Here is a 19,655-nt window from a genome sequence, read left to right on the forward strand (position 1 = left end):
CACAAACAAAACAACAATCAAAATGGGTCCGACTTAGACTGCTGCCGCATATCAAACAGGTCATAACAACGGGACCAAAATATTGTTGAAGGGACACCCCGTTCAAGAAAAGGGGAAAGCTTGTGCCAGCATCTATTTTCTGTAACGTTTGTCGTTGTAACGATAGGACCTTTCTTTTCGCCATTCAGCCCTGCAGATGAATCGATAAATTTTTCATTTTGTTACATGATTTTCCTTTATTCAATCAACGACAGAATTTGCTCAGTTTGTTAACATGCCAATTAATACTGAAATAGAATTACACGTACCTAGGCATGTATAGTTTGTAGAAGCATTTGTAGGTTTTATTTCGAGAAGTAAACTACTTGTACCTCAAACATTATTAATGTATTTTATTTTAACTTTAGATAAAATTTTGCTTCTATTTAAATTAAACAAAACCAATGTTGTAAAATCAATGAAAATACGTAATTCTTTGACAAATATACGATAAAATTCGGCTAAACAATTGGTAAAGCAGTTGGCCCGAGAATGGAAATTTATAAATATTTTTATAGTTGTAATATGAACGAAATAATAGAAGCAAAGGACTAAATATAATAATAAGAATAAAAATAATAATAAGAAACAATATAATAATAAGAATAAAAATAATAATAAGAAACAATATAATAATAAGAATAAAAATCTATGATACTAAATTAATCAAACCTTAACATCAAATTGTTTGGTGCTATTGCATTACTTCGATACATTCGTCAGCAATTCGAAACTGGTCGATTTGCAGCTGGAAAAGTAAACCCCGAACAAACGCATCCTCCAAAGTCCTTGGGGCTTTTTGGTAGGCAATAAATCGTAAGCATTAAGCACCCTCAACGCAACAAACCACATACAATCCAGCTCGATTGCAAGCTTCAAAACTATAAATCCTGCAAATAAATGTCAGAGTGTCCCAGATTGCCCGAAAGAAAGCGAATCGTACGTATCGCATCAATGATGAGCGTCATTTTCGCGCGATTTATGACGCTCGGCTACGATTGCGCACAATTCCATTTGCAGCGCAAATCGTCAAACGTGGCAACTTTACCGCTAAGTAGCAAACATGACCCGTAAAAAGCGTAACACATCTACGCATTTAACACCTACCCTTAACGAACACGCATCTTTCACGATAGATTCGGCAAAGGCCCTGGGATCTAAAACCCCCAGGACCTGAACGCACGCAACGAAAGGAAAATCGAAGACACCCGCTTGGACGTCATCCTTTCACATTAAATCACTACAAACGAGCCACCGCCTCCCCGGTCTGTTTCTCCCTTTTGGTCCGCCGGGAAACTAGATTCACTTTCCGGCGCGGGTCAGCCGTAGCCGTCGTAATTTCACGGCGTCCGATGGCATCATATCATCGCTGGTGCAGACTGACAATACAGCGAGCGGAAAATTTATAACCAGTTGCGCTAGTCTTTCGGTGGTTGGCGTGTGCTGTACACATCGAACGTGCGGAACGGAAATGTTCTTCCCCACGCCCAATAGCATTAGTGCCCTATCTAACGTTAACGAAATATAACCCTTCAATGGCAATCAGCTTGAGAAAAAGAAGCAGCTTATAAACTTATAAAGCAACTTTTAAACAAAAAAAAGAAGCAAATTAACTCAATCCGACATCTTTAATAGTTAGAAGAATAATTTAAAGAAATAATTATTTTTGTTTTTATTAATTTATTCGACATTATTGCTAAAAATATATCTTCCATACACAGATATAATGATACATTAATCATTAAAGGGATTCAAAACAAATTAATAATGATTTAATAACCAATTTATGCTTCAATATTTCAAACAAGAAACCTTAAATCTTAAAACAGAACCCGAAAAACATTGAGGTAATATAAGCCAACCATTGGTGGCGGCCCAGTGGTGTATGTGATAAACGGCGCCGGTTCATACGGCAGTAGCTGGTAGTAGTGGTAAAAATAAATCTAGTAAGCCAGAAATGGCCGGCGTGACCTGTAAGGTCGTTAAAAGCCAAGAAGAAGAAGCCAACCATTTCCCTTACAGGAGGATTACTGGCTCATTTTTAACTGCCAAAAGAATATTTAAATTCGAATATTTTAACAAATGATTCGCATTCCATTTCCTACGATATTGAAATAATCTTTTCTAGAAATTGAAAAGTTTTTTTTTCTTCTTCATCATCTGGGCTTAACGTCCTCCAAGGTCGTGCCGGCCATTTCTGGCTTAATAGACTTATTATAGTCAGTGCTTCCTACGGGAGAACGGTCCGGATGGGATTTAAAACTCGATCCTGTCGTGTGGAACCAGCACCGTTTATCACATACACCACTGGGTCACCTCAAAATAAAAAAAAAACTCTACTGACAATAAAAAATGGACCAGTAAATCGTACATTCGAAGTAGGTTGAATAAGACCAGCAAGAAAAATATTTTATTTAAACATTTGCCAAGCAAGCTGATTAATACCTTTATTAGGAAAACAATTTAAGATTAAACTCACACTCGACAAATTTGTCCCTTTTTGTCAGCTCTCGTTACCTAGCACCTTAAGGTCAAACTCCCCACATAGAAAAACTAATTAAATGTACCATAAGGTTCCACCAACAATATAATATCTAATAAAGTGTTTAATATCGGATAAAATGTTTAAACAATTTTTGTTTTCAAATTATTTCTTTTATCTTGTTGGTTGTGTTGAGCTTTTTTAAGCTTTCAAAGCGTTATGTTTTTATCGCGTAGAAAAAAAACACGCTTATTGCGCACCGAAAGGTTTATTAGGAAAAGCTTCGACCAGTACCGACTTCTCGTCGATGAAACAAGACAGATTTCGAAATGTTTCGCTTTATCCATTCCCTCTTGCCCTCTTGCATGTTATGTATGGTACGGTGAACCACATAAGGTGCTACTAGGCAGGTCGTAGATTATCATTAGCACAATGCAACGCTATCGATCACTTTTGGATGGTGAAAGATTAAGAATTGATGATAAGGTTTGAATCTTTCCTAATCATTTGCTAACGTGTTTATTCGTCTGAATCACAAAGGGCTTATGTGTGGATGTGTGTTACCTTTAAAAGGTAGAGGAAAAAATCTCGTTTGTTGTTGTAGACTTTGAAAACAGCGATAACGGAATGAGTTACTTCTCAAAGGCATTTCGAAACTAGAAATTATTTGTAAAGTTACTTTGAAATGTTAAGGTAATATTGAAGTTATGTTATGGCAACATAAACATAAGGTTACTACTATCTTCTTGTACACCTACGAACCATATGCACCATAACATCATTCCTACCAATATAACCCCGGGTACGGGTAAAGTTAATGGTGTGTATTTTGCTCACATCCTCGTGTCCCAGCAGGGAAAGATAAACACACACATCGCGAACGATATAAAAATTCTTCCGCGCCGTTTAAACCGTGCCCGGGTTCTTATCAGTCACCGACCAGAGAAACGGTGGTTTTGTTTGCGTATTGTCAGGATTTGAATACAGTTATGAACTAGAACGAGAAATCAGCAACTTCAGGCTGAAAATGGAACGATAAACAATACACAGCCACACGCTTGTCTCAATGGCAGCTTGGTACGGCAACCGGCTGTGTGCGGGGGTTTTTGTGGGGGAAAGAAAGCTTGCAAAAATAAATAAAGTTCGCCAACATTGTGTCGGCACCGCGAACGGTGGCCGTTCGGTTCGATTCGCAAAGGGGCACACTTTCGAAACAGGTTTCATACGTGCGCTCGCGTTCGAATTCCACGTCAAACCGCAAAAGGCACCGTCGGTTTGTGCCACGCGGTCCAGAAAGCCGGTTTCTCGAGGCCTCTTTGCAAAGGTAGAGGGGTTGCAAAAACATTATGGAACATCAACCCATACCATATGTTTTCCTTCACAATAAGTACGCCACGGACAAGTGGAAGGTATAGAAGGGACTAGCAATAAAATAAAATGTACTTCTTGCTTATGGACTTTACCGAGACTGGCCCAAAGGGTTTGGATGACTCCAGCGATGTAGAATGAACGTCTAGTCCGATCGCAACCGGTTCAATTCCATACCATTAGGTTCGCTCAACGACCCAACGATTGTTGGATCCAAATCTGCGTACAAATCTCCATCAAAGTGTTTGTGCTTTTGCAGAATTGCATAAAACGCCGGTAAGCAGAGCTCAAGAAAGAGGAGCACTTTTTTATGTATCTTTTTTTTTGTGTTCACACACTTTCCAACAAAGCGTATATTGGCATAGGATTATCGTTTGTTACTGTACGAAACATGCCAACACACATGACATACCATAAAGATTCATTACAGCTGCAGAAGGAGTTGAAGTCGCGAAAACCCATACGCAAAAGCATGCCACTAGAGCAAGGGTAAAAGCACGTCTAAAATGAACTCCATGCGCATCGAGACCCGAGACCCGAGACACGTCAAACGGCACACGTCAGATAACCATTTAACACTACCACTACCACCGGCGGACCGTAATGGGGCTGTGGTTGTGCTTACGTGTTCCGGCATTTTATTGGAAAATATAACAGCGCTCAATGGCGCACTACATTTAAACGCTAATGCTCATCACTCATTTATGATTTTCAAACCCCTAAAAATAAATTACTATTCAGTACAGTTTTCTGAATTACAAAAAAAAACAAGAGAAGTTAAATGAAAAATGTCACAGCATATTAATAAATTAAATTTTTCCTTCAAACTAATTCGCCCAAACAACTATTGATACGGTTATTACGCACACACTAACTGGCACAGGTGGTTAGAAAGCTTTTTGTTGGTTCATTAGCACTCACAAAACAGGCACATGTTCGAGCTGATGAGCCACACCGGCGTTATGCGCTTACTCACGCACGCATGAGAAGTTTGCGCACACGATTACATGCCCCCATGCTAAAAGGTAAGACAGCAAAACTGTAGCATAAATTAATGAACAGACTGGGCACTGGCACAAATTGTCGATAACGTGCAAAGAAAAGTCGATTGACACGACACAACAAGTCTTCGAGCGACATTAAGAGAAACAATCTACAAACAAAGAAAGCGATTAATGAATCTAATTCCTAAAGTCTTCATTTTGAGGGTTACATTTAAAGGTGTCGAACAATAAAAACTGTTGTCGATCCATAATAATACAAAAAAGGAAAAAAAACTATCATCAAACATATTGTGAAAATGCATCGAATAGCAACAGACGTCATCGACGTTCTCCAACCAATCGACAGTATTTGAACGCAACAAACATTTTCATCTGAATGAATGGTAACTGTTTGTGCCTAACACTATTGAAAACAGTCAAACCTTTTTCAAATGTTTTTTTTTTTATCTTTTTTAACAGCATCTGGAACACACTTGTACCGGCAACAGTCCGACAAGCAACGATACAGAAGGCAACTTGAACCAAGACGACCATAAACAGCATATTTTTAACCAAATTTCTACACTGTTACCAACGCCACTTGCGTACACATATTGAATTAGTGCTTTATTATCCTTTTTATTTGCCTTTTTGTCGACAATCCTTGGTATTTTCCTTTTTTTTCCTCAACCAGCACAGTTATCACTAGGGCAGAAGAAAATGTATATTAATGAAAGTGTTGTCTTTTTCTATTATTTCTTTTCCTTCTAATGCTCGTACCACTATACCAACCCCCCAATAGGCTATCGTAACATAGCTCAGGGCACCGGTATCCGGTTTTCGTTCCGGTTTCCGGTTTCCACTCTCGTGTTTCGAATAGTGGTGGTTTGAGTAAGGCACGGAAAACCGACAACACGATCCACAAACGGATCCACCAACATCGCCTCCCCCTAACCTACCTTCATCCTCCCCTGCACCAACCGATTGACGTCTTTGATCGGAAAGAAACCGGAACTGCATGGACCGGAACCCACTCGGGAAAAGTGGGAGAAATATAAAAATAACTTTACAATCACCAACGGGCAACGGCCTACGGCAAATGAATGGAGGAAAAATCAAAACTTTGAACTGAGAGCCAACCCTTACCGAAACGGGTATCACCATTGTGGCTTTGTTCAGGTTAGACAGCATAAGTTATTTGCGTACTTCTATTAACTTTTACTCGTTTTAAAATGGTACATTCTAACCGTAGGACGGTTGCAATATACAGATGCAATTTTCTTATTTAATTTTGTTAATATTTTCATATTTAGCAATTGTTTTTAGATTGACATTTTTGTGCACACAATGAACAAATGGAAGTTAAAAGAAAAACTGGAAAAGGCAGATAATAAGAAATAATCAAAACCCTATGTTTTGAGCCCTTTATTCTGAGCCGAAAGTCGACACTAATGAAATAAAATCAGTTTTCAAAATTGGACTTGTTCCAATAAGAAAAAAAAGCTCTACTACCTCCACCCACTATAAGAGTGTCGTTTGTGAAAGCATTTTTCTATCATGTGAATAAGACCAGACACACGCACAAAAACACAAAAAAGAGGTACGGGTTGGAAAAAGGGAATGGCGAGAAAAATGTAAAAATACAATCGAAACGGGGGATCAGTTTGCAAATGGAGCGAAAATAAGTCGACAAAAATGAGCTTTCTTCCTTTATCGCTCATTCTTGCGGGGGCGTAGTAGTTATCAACAATGGCGTACCCATGATGTTCATTTTGTGAAAACTGTCCCTCCATCATTGCCTAACTGACTTCCCCTTTTGGTGGAACTACCATCTTTCCCTACGGGTAACTTCATGCATTCGACCATTGCTGTTGAGCGTTGCTGGTAAAAAGTCAAATAAAACTGAAACACGAGAATATAAACCATCTCATTAAATGCAACGACATTGAATTCGTGCCGTGCCAGTACACGGTCCCGAAGAAAATATCAATTGAATGAAGTGACTTGTAATTTGATGTGATTTCAAATTCAGTGCGAAAAAAGGACGCAGCTCGCAAACTGGAAAAGGCTCAACGTGACAAGATTTTTTTAAATTTATTTAATGCTTCTCGAAAGCTCCAAACTAATAGATAAGTATGTGCCAAGAAGTGAAAAATTTAAATGAATAAAAATAGGCACAACTCGATAATGAAAACTCAGGTAGATAAGAAAACAAATGCAAAACAGTATATCATTTGAATGAAACTTCATAAATTTACGAAACATGTAAAGAATCATTCAAATATTACGTAACGCTGTGGACGAGGGTGTTACTGCCAGCGTTACCATTTGTTACAAAAGGGGGGGGTGTTACGTAACATAAAATATTTGATTTATAATACATGAATGAAAAATGCCAGCTTTCCTGTCGCGAATAGATTATCATAAAATTTGTAAGAATTTTTAGGAACACAGCCAAACAACTGCTCTTCAAAGGCTTGTTGGAACAATCAATACGAGAGGATATCTAAATGCACTTTGTGTTCGGCATATATTGCTTATCTAGCATTTAAAAGATTTTATGTCATTAGAGAAAGGTTAGAGCGTCGAACAGAAGCCTAGTTCTGGCCGCTCCACAACAAAGGTGGCAGAAACTTTTTAGATATGAAGACCCTCTAACCAAGAAGTATGATCTTGAAGATCCGTGAGAGTAAGAGCACAGCTTCATTATAAAAATTATATGAAGGAATGAAGCAATGTTGTGTTGGTTTAAGAAAAAACCTTTTTTCTTATCTTTTTACTTTTTAGTATAAAATTTTTTATTCTTTCTTTTTATCGATAAAACAATTCTGAGAAAACCTCGAGGAAGAAAAGAAGCTACCCCAGTAATTGAAACGCTTAAACGAAGACGAAACGAACTTAAAGGACAGCGAAAAGATAATAATAAACACTAGACCAAATGTACAGTTATTGCTTCTTAACTGCTGCTTCTTTTTTGCTGAAAATTCTGCCAAAACGGATATCAAAATCACAATTTAGTCAGCGAGAATTAGCGCATATGCAACTATCGAGAATCAATAAGGACTGAAGAGGGTTTTTCAAACCGATGAGTAAATGACAACAGAATTCAAATGATCTACATCGATCTACAAAATCAGTCTAGCAGAAATCTTGGAATATACTCGGAAGTATCCTTAGCTTCTGTTCATTTTGTTGAAAGAGGGATTATTGAAGGTGTAAACTTTATTAAATAGTCCTTTTTTAATGTTTTTTTTATTGTAAGGGAGAAGAGGGCTATCAGTTAACCGTTACGTTTTGTTACGCTATGGGGGGGTGAGAAGGGTCGAAAATTCGATTTTTTTTGCGTTACGTAATAATTAAACCATCCCTAAGTTTGTTCATGTTGATCAGTTGCATACGCTTGATGATCCCGATCATCAATGATTCCGCACACAAATGCGTACACCCACACACACACACAAACACAAATACACGTACAACAATAAAACCAAGTTATGTGTTCCTCAATAATCACACGTCAACAACACTAGTGTGCACTCGTTCCGGATAGGTATGCGGCTCTGCCAGTTGGATGGTAAATGGCAGCGACAATTTTCTCATTTACTCAAACCGGTCCACCACCGATTTGTGCCGTACAGTTACCTACGATGATACCGCATACGCTTACGCTTGGCATCGAGCGTTAACGGCCGAACCCAATAGCGACATGTGTCACTAGAACGAAGAATGAAAATAAATAAAACAAAATGCCAAAGAGGAAAGGTCTCACTTTTAGAATGACAGCGTTGGCCTTCCAGACGCACCTTGCTGCCGGATGGTATGCAATCGCAATAATGCCACACAACGATTCGCAAAAGTAGATTCTGTTAGTATATTGGAAACGAAATGCCAACAACAAAAAATAGGTTTGTAGTTTCAATTTGCATCTGTGTGTAGAATAAAATTTGATTGTGTCTGATAAATTTAATCTACTTTTTTTTGCATGACGGCATGCCTTTCTACAATATTATTTTAAAGCCGTGTGTTTGATGCCATAAGTGAGAACTACCTAAAGATTTAAAACAAAATTACAAATATAAAAAAGAAATAGGAAAAACATATAAAAAATTAGAAACGACACATAAACATCTTCAAGATGATAAAGCCCCGAAAAAACTGTTTCATAAAAGAAGCAACTTAATTTTGCAAGAGAATTCGTTTAATGTTTTTTTTTTTCTTAGCAGCCCAAAAGGAGTCCCGCAAAAGGTTCCGAGAGGTCGTCTAGGCACTTGAGAATTGCAATTAATGCACGCATTTTTTTGTTATCTGTTTAATAAAAAAATAAGATACGAAGTTAGTCGAATTCTTTCCTATTATAGAACGTTATTCAACCTTTACTAAACACCACTCACTGTCGCTATGGTTCCCTCTGCCGAACAAAATTTATTGATTCACGCAGAGGGTCTGCAACCATTTTCTTCCTTCACGCATATCAGCAACGGACGCACCACATTCCATAATAAAAGCGAGCTTGTAATAGGAAAAAAACAGCATACCGAAAAAAAATGCCCTTCCGAACCGATGTCGCCAACGATTTTGACGATCTGGCGACAGCCGGCTTGTTATGTGAGGCGACTGACAAAACGTCAGCGAACATCGACGACAACACGACGGTAAGAGTCAATGTTTAACACACACGCACGTACAAAATGCACTGCACACTGAATGGCAGATCATGCATAAAACTTTCTTTGTCACCTCATTCATGTTCACTGAAGATGTAACTTCGCAGCACAAGTCGTCTCAATCTTTAAGCATCGCGTCATGTATGGTACCGTTCAGCTGTTGCTTAAACTTCACAACACGACGAATGTGGTGTATGATGCGGAATGAAATTCTCCATTCAGCGTGTTTATAATTTGCGATCATTACGGTTCATTCCCTTCTATTTTTTCCATTATATGTTCTATTAATTTCAAACACTTGGTAGCTTAACTCGTGCAGGACAACATATAGAAAAAAATTAAAAAAGTAAAGCAAATTTATTATAATTTTACATTTTATCTATTAAGTTTAATGTAACCAAACCAAAAAGGTTTCTAATGCAAAAAATAAAAGGAAGGCAATAAGATTGAAATCACTTAGCTCGCGATTAATCCTATAAAACATTTTACAACTGTGAAGCTTTTTACAGCCCAAAACAGTCTCCTCATTCACACGGCACAGGACAGCAGAACATAACCGCGAACAAAAAAAAACGCAAGAGGAAAAAACGGAATGCGCCGTCATCGCTTCCTTCAACGTGAGCCGATAATGTCGGATGTTTATCGTTCAAAATTTACACTATCTTCTACCCATTTGTGTTCATGCTTTTTCCCTTACTCTTACACACTCTTAGCAATCTTTTAAACAGCCACCGACACGTTTTGTTCTAATTTGTTACGACGGTACGGCTTCCGAAATTCCAACAGCGCACGTACCGTACGGAATTGTGATGTTGCTTCTCTATCTTCCAAAATAAAAAAAAAAAGCACGGCACTGTGCCAGAAAAAAAGGAAAGTTCTTTTCTCCGATTTCATTGCACTTGGCTCAACACAAACAACGGCACGCTTGTGAGAAAAATGTTAATGATGGGGAAAATTAACCCAACTTTCAATTCCCATGTTTACACCAAAATCGGGCCGACCCATTCGAGTACGTAAGACAAACCTAAAAAACCCTACATCCCGCACAGTTAAATTCAATCCTTGCTGTGTGTTTTTGTTAATTCAACAACTAAACAGCGACCAAAAAAGGATACCGGGGTTTTTGGTAATATGCGTGGAAAAATAAATACAACCAAAAACCAACTAATGGGACACAACATACGAACACAGACGCACACACAAAAGCACTGCCCAAAAAGCAAAGCAAATCCATTTCAACTTTGGTATACAACTGTGCAAAACGATTTGAGGATACCAAATGCCAGCGAATAAACGAAATCAAAAATGGGTGCTCTTTTTAAATGTGGGACACATTTCTACCCGTTGCAAGAGAGTGAATCCCGCCAAGCCAAGCTATGATCCTTTTTTCCTCGTAATGAAGAACAGAAAAAAGCATAAAAAGCTAAAGGACACTAAAGCTCCTCGATGATGCTTATGACTATACAGACACACATACACCCAAAGAGCCAGCATTTGTAGCTGTTATAACAGTAAAGGCTGAGCCCCGGGATCAGAATCACGGCACATCAAACCAGCCTCTGGTACGTGCTTTCCATTGCCCATTGCCTTGCCAAGAAACTAATCCAATTAGTTTATCAGTGTGCTTCACCGCAACAGGATCATCGGAACCGGAACCGGAGTGAAGTACCGAGGATGAGCAGAAGAAACATACACCGGGAAAAACGTGGATTAGGTTCACTTTTGTCGCTCCTTTACCCACCCCCAACAGTTAATCTGCTTCCGGGGGATATAGAAGACTCACCTAAAAAAAAAAAGAACAAATACCGGAGATTAGTGGACGACAAAAAAGCGAACGAAGACGAACCCGAGACACGCCAGTGACTTATAATATAAATTAATCAAATTTTAATTGTAATATTCCTCGAAAAACTGAACAGAAAGAGATTTTTTTAATACCTTTCAACAGTATTTTATCAATAAAATAGTTAAAATAAGTCAATAATTATAATTATTGATTATAATTAAAAAAAATCCATAAATGCCAAGAATGACACAACCAATGAGAAAAAAGGCAAAAAATGGGTTCCCTTCAAAAGGCCAACATGCACGAAGCTGCTTCCTAATTGACCCTGTTTATTACTATTCGTCCGGAACCAAAATGAAGACATACTCGCAAAAATGATACCCTTAGAACTGTGCCCCACCGTCATAAACCATCCCCACTACGTCACGGCGCGATCGTCCATACTCATCCCGAAGTCACGCCAGAGAACGTTTTTTCTGTTATTTCAAAAATGATATCCACGTCTGCACCACTGTTATTATTAGTGTTTTACCGCGTGGCGCACACTTCGGTTGGCCATTCAATTGCACTTGCGAACAACAGTCTCGCGCGCGGGCATGATACCACGTTTTCCAACTGCTGACGAGAGAAAAAAAATGGTCATTCAACGGCAATGGCAAAAAAAATAAATAAAAAGCCGGACATAAACTACTCCAGCCTACACCACACTGCACAGGTAGGTGTTGTGTGGTATTTTCCCTTGTTTTGTTTTGTTTTCTTTTTTTGAGTATGTTTTTTTCTTTCTTTCAATTTGTTAGCACAAAACAAGCGCAAGTGAGTCATTTCTGTGTCACGTATAAAAGGGTGAGAAAAACTCTAAAGCTGGAAAAAATGTAACGAATGGAACATTTGGAAAATAAAGCGATATTTCAACCACACGATGAACGGGTCAATCATTGGGCACAAATCTTAAAAGTAAACCAAATTAAATAATTTATCGTTTTTAAGAAGTAAGAAGAACTATAAAATTAGTTACAAAATTTATATAAAATAACCAAAATTAAAAAAAAACAATTACAAGAAGAAAATGCCATGTGAACATTCAAAACATCAATACAAATATAATTGATTATAAATAAAAATAAACATAAACATAATAAACGATAGCTTACACATTACAGAATAAATATAAAACAAATCATAATATAAAACTAACACTTCACACGAACGTTTCATGTTTATTAATTTGAAAATAAAGCTTCAAACAACATTTGCATGGACACTGGTGTATTGATGATGAAAGAGGTAGGAGCACATGGTACGTATACATATGTACGTGTTATCGGCGGTTTGAAACTATAAACCTTTGCGATAATGATGGTGTCGTGGGCGGACTGGCACATTGCTGCACATTTTGTTTTTACTGTCAATTGTTTCCATGGCTATTGTGCGGCAAAACATTTCATCTGCTAAAGTTAAGCTTAATGGTCTGTTACCGGAAACACTTTTCCAGAGCAGCACCGGGCATATGGTTGAAGCACAGAAAAAAGAAGAGATACCCCAATAGTTCGGCGCTTCGGTGTCATATGCACGAAAAATGTGGGTTGATGGTGTGAAGATGAAATAAGGAGAGAAAAAAATACAGCGACACCATGAACTACATCGTGGCGTCCAAAAACAGATCAGAGTCGTGCTGGCAGGTAGGCTAGAGTTAAATAAACAGCAGAACGCGTACTTAAGCGCCATCAACATAAACGCAAGGCTACCCAGTGCTGTACGATGGGCCACAACAGACAAGGGAAAAACAGTTTGCTGGAGCAATGGAGAAAGTTGTTAAAGTCCAACCCCAACACAATCGTCACAGTTCGGATGCATCTAACGATCTTTTATTTTATTAAGTGGACGAAAAGCATTTTAAGAGGAACAGAACCGGGCCACCACCCTGGGTGTATCGTGAGCACGATCTCGCTGGCATACTAATAAGCGGCTCATTACTGTCATGATATCATTTGAAACTCTAATTTGTACAATTTAATTGAGAAACGAATAGTTGGAAGATATTTTTCCTACGATGTCAGTTTAAAATGACGATGTTACAATGTTATAAATTTGAATATCTATAAAAAACACCAACACCAGCGCAATTGATGCTGAAAATACGACAGAAGCATACAAAGTGGAAAATTAAAAATAGTATCTTTAAAAAAACTTAAAAAAAGAACGAATTTTATTAACCACAAATATTGCCAAAAATATAAATGATTAAGGTAAAAAAAACTTAAGAACTATTTACATTAAAATCAACTCAAATAACATAAAATTTATCAAAAAGCTTTGCACGTCACAAAATCAAGAACATTTTTTTTTATTAAAAGGTAATATTAGCAACCCACCAAATGACCCATTTATTTCCGCTTTTCCCAGCAAGTTAATTCAAAATATCGTATCCGGATGACTGTATTCATTTATACCACGTATACCCTCTGCTACGATTCACTGAACATTCGACTACCCCAAAAACAAGAAAACCGCGTTCATCCTTTCCAGGTGCGTACTGCCAGTTCCGTAAGCAGAAGGTTGGAAGGGAAAAAGCAACCACTAAAGGATCGTTTAATATCCCATCGAACCACTCGGAGGCACGTATGGGTTTGCCAACCATCTTCGTAGGTGATGGTTTTAGTCACCAATTTGGGAGGCAACAAGTAAAACGCCCTTTCCGTGCTAAAGTAAATTGCAAATTTCTATTCCCGTGAGGATTATGGTCTAACTCCCATACATACTACATTTGCCGACGCGTGGATCAGTTTAATATACCTGTGCTAACGTGCCAGTAGAACATTATCTTAAGATGTTGAAGCGTTTGATGCTGTATGATATCAGCAAACGTATCCATGTTGTTTTGCTTTCATATCCAACCAGACATAGTGGTGTAATCAGTTTGAAACGTGCTGATAAGACATTCAAAGCTACTCAGGGATGGAAGCGTTGACGAAGGAGAAATTTACCGCAACCAAAATAGAGTTAACACAGAGTCAAAAGAATAATTAAATTGTCAGTAAACCAGAGGAAAAGATAGGAGGATACTATTACTAACTGATCAGGCGCTACACTGTCGCTAAGCAGAGTATTGCTGGAGGAGTTTTTTTTATTATTTACTCAAGATCAAACGTCATTGAAAAATACTAGTTGAGACATTTGAGTCCATTTCATTTCATTTAATTTATCCTTAAAACTTTGCAGATTGAATTACTGATGGATAAATACTTAATTTTCAGATTAATCCAACTCCGAGGCATTCAGGAGATTATTCCGGAGTAACCGGAGTTAAAATCCACGCGGAAGTTAAAATTTGAGATTATTGCGAAATTAACTCTGGATGCAGCATCGGAGTTAAGTCCACAGTATTCTGGTGCCAACTCCGGAGTAATTCAGACTCAACTCCGGATTTCTCCCGGAGTTGATTTCTCCGGTCGGAGTCGTGAGTGGATTCATGATTCTACTCCGGAATTCTCACCACTAGTTTGAATCGTCCGGTGTCATTTTAATGACATTACTAACTAATTAGAGCTTGACGAATCTTACTCGCTGCATAATGCAGCGTGTGTACGTATTAGTACAATGTTTTTTATAATACTGACTGTAACGTTCGCGATAGGAACGGCTTTAGGTAACTTCAGGATTTAACAAACTGCCTGTTACTTGCTGTTTCGCAAATTTCAGCATTAGTCATGTTTACCTTAAATGTTGGCTCTAAATAGGTGAAGTTTGACTGGCTTTGAAGGTGTGATTGTCTAGCTCAACGTTTTCTTTTTTGGTGCTGTAACTTAAGGCCATCTTATGCTGTCGTTTCTGTCGGTTTTCCATAGATTTATTTATCGTTTGCCGGATAGTTAGTTCCATCTATCACCTATTCCACCTATTAAACCTATCACGTAAAGTTCAACGCAGGTCCTTGGAAAATCCACATCTATTGGCAGGGTCGCCATCAACTTTGGTTATGACAGCAACAAATTGCTTTACATTATTCTACACTTTGGACACCTTTTTTATTCAAATGAAACAAATTGAATTCAAGAATATTTTGAGCAGTGATGATAAAAAATATGTTAAATTCTATGATGAATTTGTTCCACAGCATGTTGGTATTCCGTTTTCCCGTACGATGTCTTCACTACCCCAAACAATCCAATCGTTCACACGGAAGAGCCGCCCATCAGACCTTCCTCAATGTACCAAAAATTCATGTCGACAGCGTTGTATTCTCACCTGAGAACATAATTATTACTTCCCTCGGCCGCTTCCAATCAAGCCCAGCCTAGCGTATACACATAATCAATCAAGACCTCCTCGATTGCCATGTTAATTTTCACTTTCCTTGCCGTGTGTGTCTGCAATCTTTACCGGTGTATTGGTGAAACAACATTTTTACGGCACGCTGCGATGCACACGCTTTTCAACAAGAAAAGAAAAACACTTTACAATATCGCAATTTATGCATACATATGTACTGAGCAGTAGTAGGCTGTGTTGGTTTTTGTTGCTTAGTTTTATGCTTCCAGCTCACCTGCCCAACCATGAGCCCCAAGCCCTTAGCAATCGCTCTTGGAAGGTTCCTTCCAGCATAAATAAAGGTTGTTTTTTTTTAATACGGGCAAACTTTGCGTTGGACTGTATTGCGAATGCAAAGCAGAAAAGTGCAAATCCTTACCGGTATTGCTGGGCGGAAAAAAAAGCACACAACGGCCACAAACATCGCAAACAGCCGCCCAACACGAGCAGGCATATTTATACGTGCAATGGCTGAGTCGTTCATAGTGGTGTAACCTTACTTCCTGAATTGTTTCAAGTTGGCCGTTTGGTCTTCCTTGTTGCTTCCTTGTCTGCGTCGTTATCGTTTGCTACTGACGCTTGGGCTAAAGTTTACAAACAACCCACGATTTCGCATTCGGCACCACAAATGAATGGAAAGTGTATGAACGCTTTGAAGGAAAATAAAAGACACAGGCATAAAAGAAGTTTTTGAAGCCTACCTTAACTAACTTTTGCCGCTTGTTTGAAATGCAATCTAAGGAGGTTTTTGTTTCTGATGAAAGCATAAATGAAGAAAATGATTCATTTTTGTGGAATATGAAAGGCTTTCTTCGCTGAACATTTTATAAACATTTAATTGCGATTCCAGAAAGTTTTCTTGATTGATGCTGTTACAGGAATAGACATTGCTCACACATGTCCCCATCGGATTTTTCGAAGAAAATGTAATTTCCTTTTTCGCAAACATATCCCAAACTCATAAATATTCTTCTTATGTGGCACTACACAACCTGCTACAGCCATTACTGGGCTTTCCTTGACTTTATTTACCCATAGCAGGATAGTCAAACCTGCGTATGGGGTTTAACCCAGATGGGATTTCATACCCGGTTCTGTCATGTAAAGATCGGCGCCGCTATCATCTTCACCATGGGGGTACCGAGAACAAGAACATAAAATTTACTTATTATTTAACAAATTTTAATTATAGTAGGCTAACATGTTTTGCTCATCTACACATCTCCTACCTTAGCAACCATGGCAAAATTTAAACTGTTTTAGATATCAATTTGTTCCATCCGAACAAATATGACCATGTTGAGGCCGTCAATCGATTATTATGTTACGTTTCACTGCACACTACAAGAAGACCGATGTGTTTTCCTATTGCTTCCACGTTCCTGTAGACAGCTGGTTCCGCCATCAATTACTTGGTCGAAATCTAACAGCCAGTGTCCGCGTGTTGAAAAGTGAGTGTTGCTTGTGGAGTTTGCAACAACAACAAAAAACGTATGTTGTGTTTAAGTCTTATCAATGCCACTTCTATGAAACTGGCGTTACTGAGTGATTTTAAAATATCGATCGACATGGCAGATTTAGTTTTCCTGCATGATTGATTAGATAACCATACATGCATTAAACCATGCAGCGAGCAGAACAGAAAAGAGAAATATAATTGCAAAACCGGACCACGGCAAATACATAATGTACGATCAATAGTGTAACGCAATCTGGCACGACAGCCAAATACCCTTAGCATCCAACTATCAACGAAGCCCAATAAGATAGACAGCTTTTTTTTTGCTAAGTTAAGATAGAACAACAATATAAAACGTTGCACGATCTTCTGCAAAAAAGTGCCCAAAAGATCAAACAACCTTCACGGGGAAGATTATGATGCTGAAGAAACGAAAGACTAACTCCACTCTTATAAATAACTCACCTCATTCGTGACGTTTCTCCACTCCTCTGTTCCACGTCTGTCCAATACTGCTCCACGCTTCAATGCTTAATTTTTCCGGCATACGGTGGTTCCGATTGTTGTGGCCACTTTTTTGTTGTTGTTGGCACCATTTTTCCTTCTCCAACACGATCGAGAGGTTGCACGAATATTGGCCTTGCTTCTTTGCCGGCTGCTTCCTCTTACACGCATTACGCTTGTTCACACTTTCCGCGGGAAGCATCTATATTCCACACATTTTCACACATATTCACACACACACACATACACACACATACTTGAAACGACACGCACATACACACGTTGGTGTACGTTAAAAATGCTTATTGCTCGATGGAAACGAATGCCCGTGGACGAAAATAACAACGAGATCCGGCTCCAGACGGATGAAAACTAACCCCCAAAATCGACTTTATTCTTTCCTCTCTAGGGCAGACCGGTATGTGGAACGACCAGCGGAGAAGATTGGGAAACACTCGGCATCGAGAGGAGGTGCCCATTTCATGGATAATTTTACGTTTTCGGTTTTCCAGGCCAAACGCTACGGACACGGCACCAGCAGCAGCAGCAGCAGCTCTTCTCATCATCGGTCAGACGCGATCATCATCATCATCAACAGCAGCAGCAGCACCAATCAACGTTTACTCTTGAACCACTTTTCCGCTCTTCCTTTGATCACCCCAGACACACAGATTGCGAGTGAAGTCTTTCTTTTTTAAGCATCTTAAGCCCCTACAATATCCGCCACTGGCACGGGAGCTCTTTTTTTTTATCTTCCATTCATAATTTTTCTCGAGGGTTTTATCACGCTCAATGCGTGTGAAGCAGATAAAAAATATTGAAAAGCACAATGATTGAATGATTAAAGATAACCACCTATCGTGGCGTTTCTTATTCGCTAATCGTACCACTCGAGCGGCGGAACACGATTAGACCTGGCAGGACGAATCGATTTATAATTGTTAACAGATTTTAACTTTGTAACATTACAATTGACATTATCTAACTATCTAAATGAGCCCGTCTATTATATGTGTGCTAAAGTTGTATATGATTTAGAACTACACATGCTCAAGAAGTACAAAACTGTCTTCCAGCACCCGGCAAAAAGATCAAGCCCAGCAGGCATGAAAAACATCATGTACGCGGTTTGCTTACGCATTGCATCGGAACGGCGGCCCACTGATCCCCACTTCACCACACCCCATTCCAAAATTATCCCACAAGAAGAACGCATACTTGGCACAATGTCAATAAACGGTGACCACAGTTTCTTGGAGTAAAATCCAATAATTCGCTAAAGCACCTAAGGTACAGTACAACAATCTTCTGCGATGGCGGTAGAACACACATAATGTAGAATATTTTACACCAACCATTGTTGTTCCCGTTGTCATAGACAACGCACCACACGACATACACTGCACTCGCGTTGGAGTAAATAAACACACAACGTCATCAGGTTCTTGTGCCCGTTTTGAAGTCGTCACCAACGTCACCAACCCAGGGAAATAAGCACCTGATCGCCGTGACCTGTTTTGATCACGATAGTATTCCACTATTTTCCAACTTTCACGCACAACTTTTCTCCACGATAACGAGAAGCACGTACCGTTAGCAGCGGGGCGATACGCTATTGTTGCTGGTTCAAGTTTATTTACTGCATTTTCCGGCAGCGAATGCATGCGCAACCTACCCAACACGAAGAAAATTGGTAAACTAACATACCCAATTAACACCTTGTAACCCGAGAGGCTTGACAGCTTTTCCCAACTAGCTTTTTTCGACTAGAATGTCAAATTGCGTGGAAAGCACACTGGCCCAAATACCGTTTCCGTTTGCCGTAACGCTTCACTGACATACGTCTCTGACAGTTGGGAGCAAATATAAATCTATAATATTTTAAATATAGCGGTGCACGAGAAAATAAGTTTTAGGAAAAAAGTAGATAGGTATTTGTTTCTTATTGGAATTTTTGTTTATTTCAAATAATTTGTTGGAAAATAAAACTAGGAACAGTTTTTGACTAATATAATACTAGATTTTTTTTACCAAAAAGAAATACGGGACAATTTAATTTGCT

General features: G+C 38.7%; 1 protein-coding gene across 6 annotated transcripts in view; it reads right to left on the minus strand.

The window, feature by feature from the left end:
- Window positions 1-19,317, minus strand: part of LOC125763227 (polypeptide N-acetylgalactosaminyltransferase 5) — an 81,069-nt gene extending 61,752 nt beyond the window's left edge. Inside the window, exon 1 of one of the 6 annotated variants that reach the window (XM_049426096.1) lies at window positions 19,301-19,317. The gene's annotated coding sequence lies outside the window, so the exon portion shown is untranslated. The other 5 variants (XM_049426093.1, XM_049426092.1, XM_049426091.1 and 2 more) reach the window with 5 other exon arrangements.
- Window positions 19,318-19,655: the final 338 nt, after the last annotated feature.

This window comes from Anopheles funestus, chromosome 2RL (assembly GCF_943734845.2).
Source record: "Anopheles funestus chromosome 2RL, idAnoFuneDA-416_04, whole genome shotgun sequence".
Taxonomy (NCBI): domain Eukaryota; kingdom Metazoa; phylum Arthropoda; class Insecta; order Diptera; family Culicidae; genus Anopheles; species Anopheles funestus.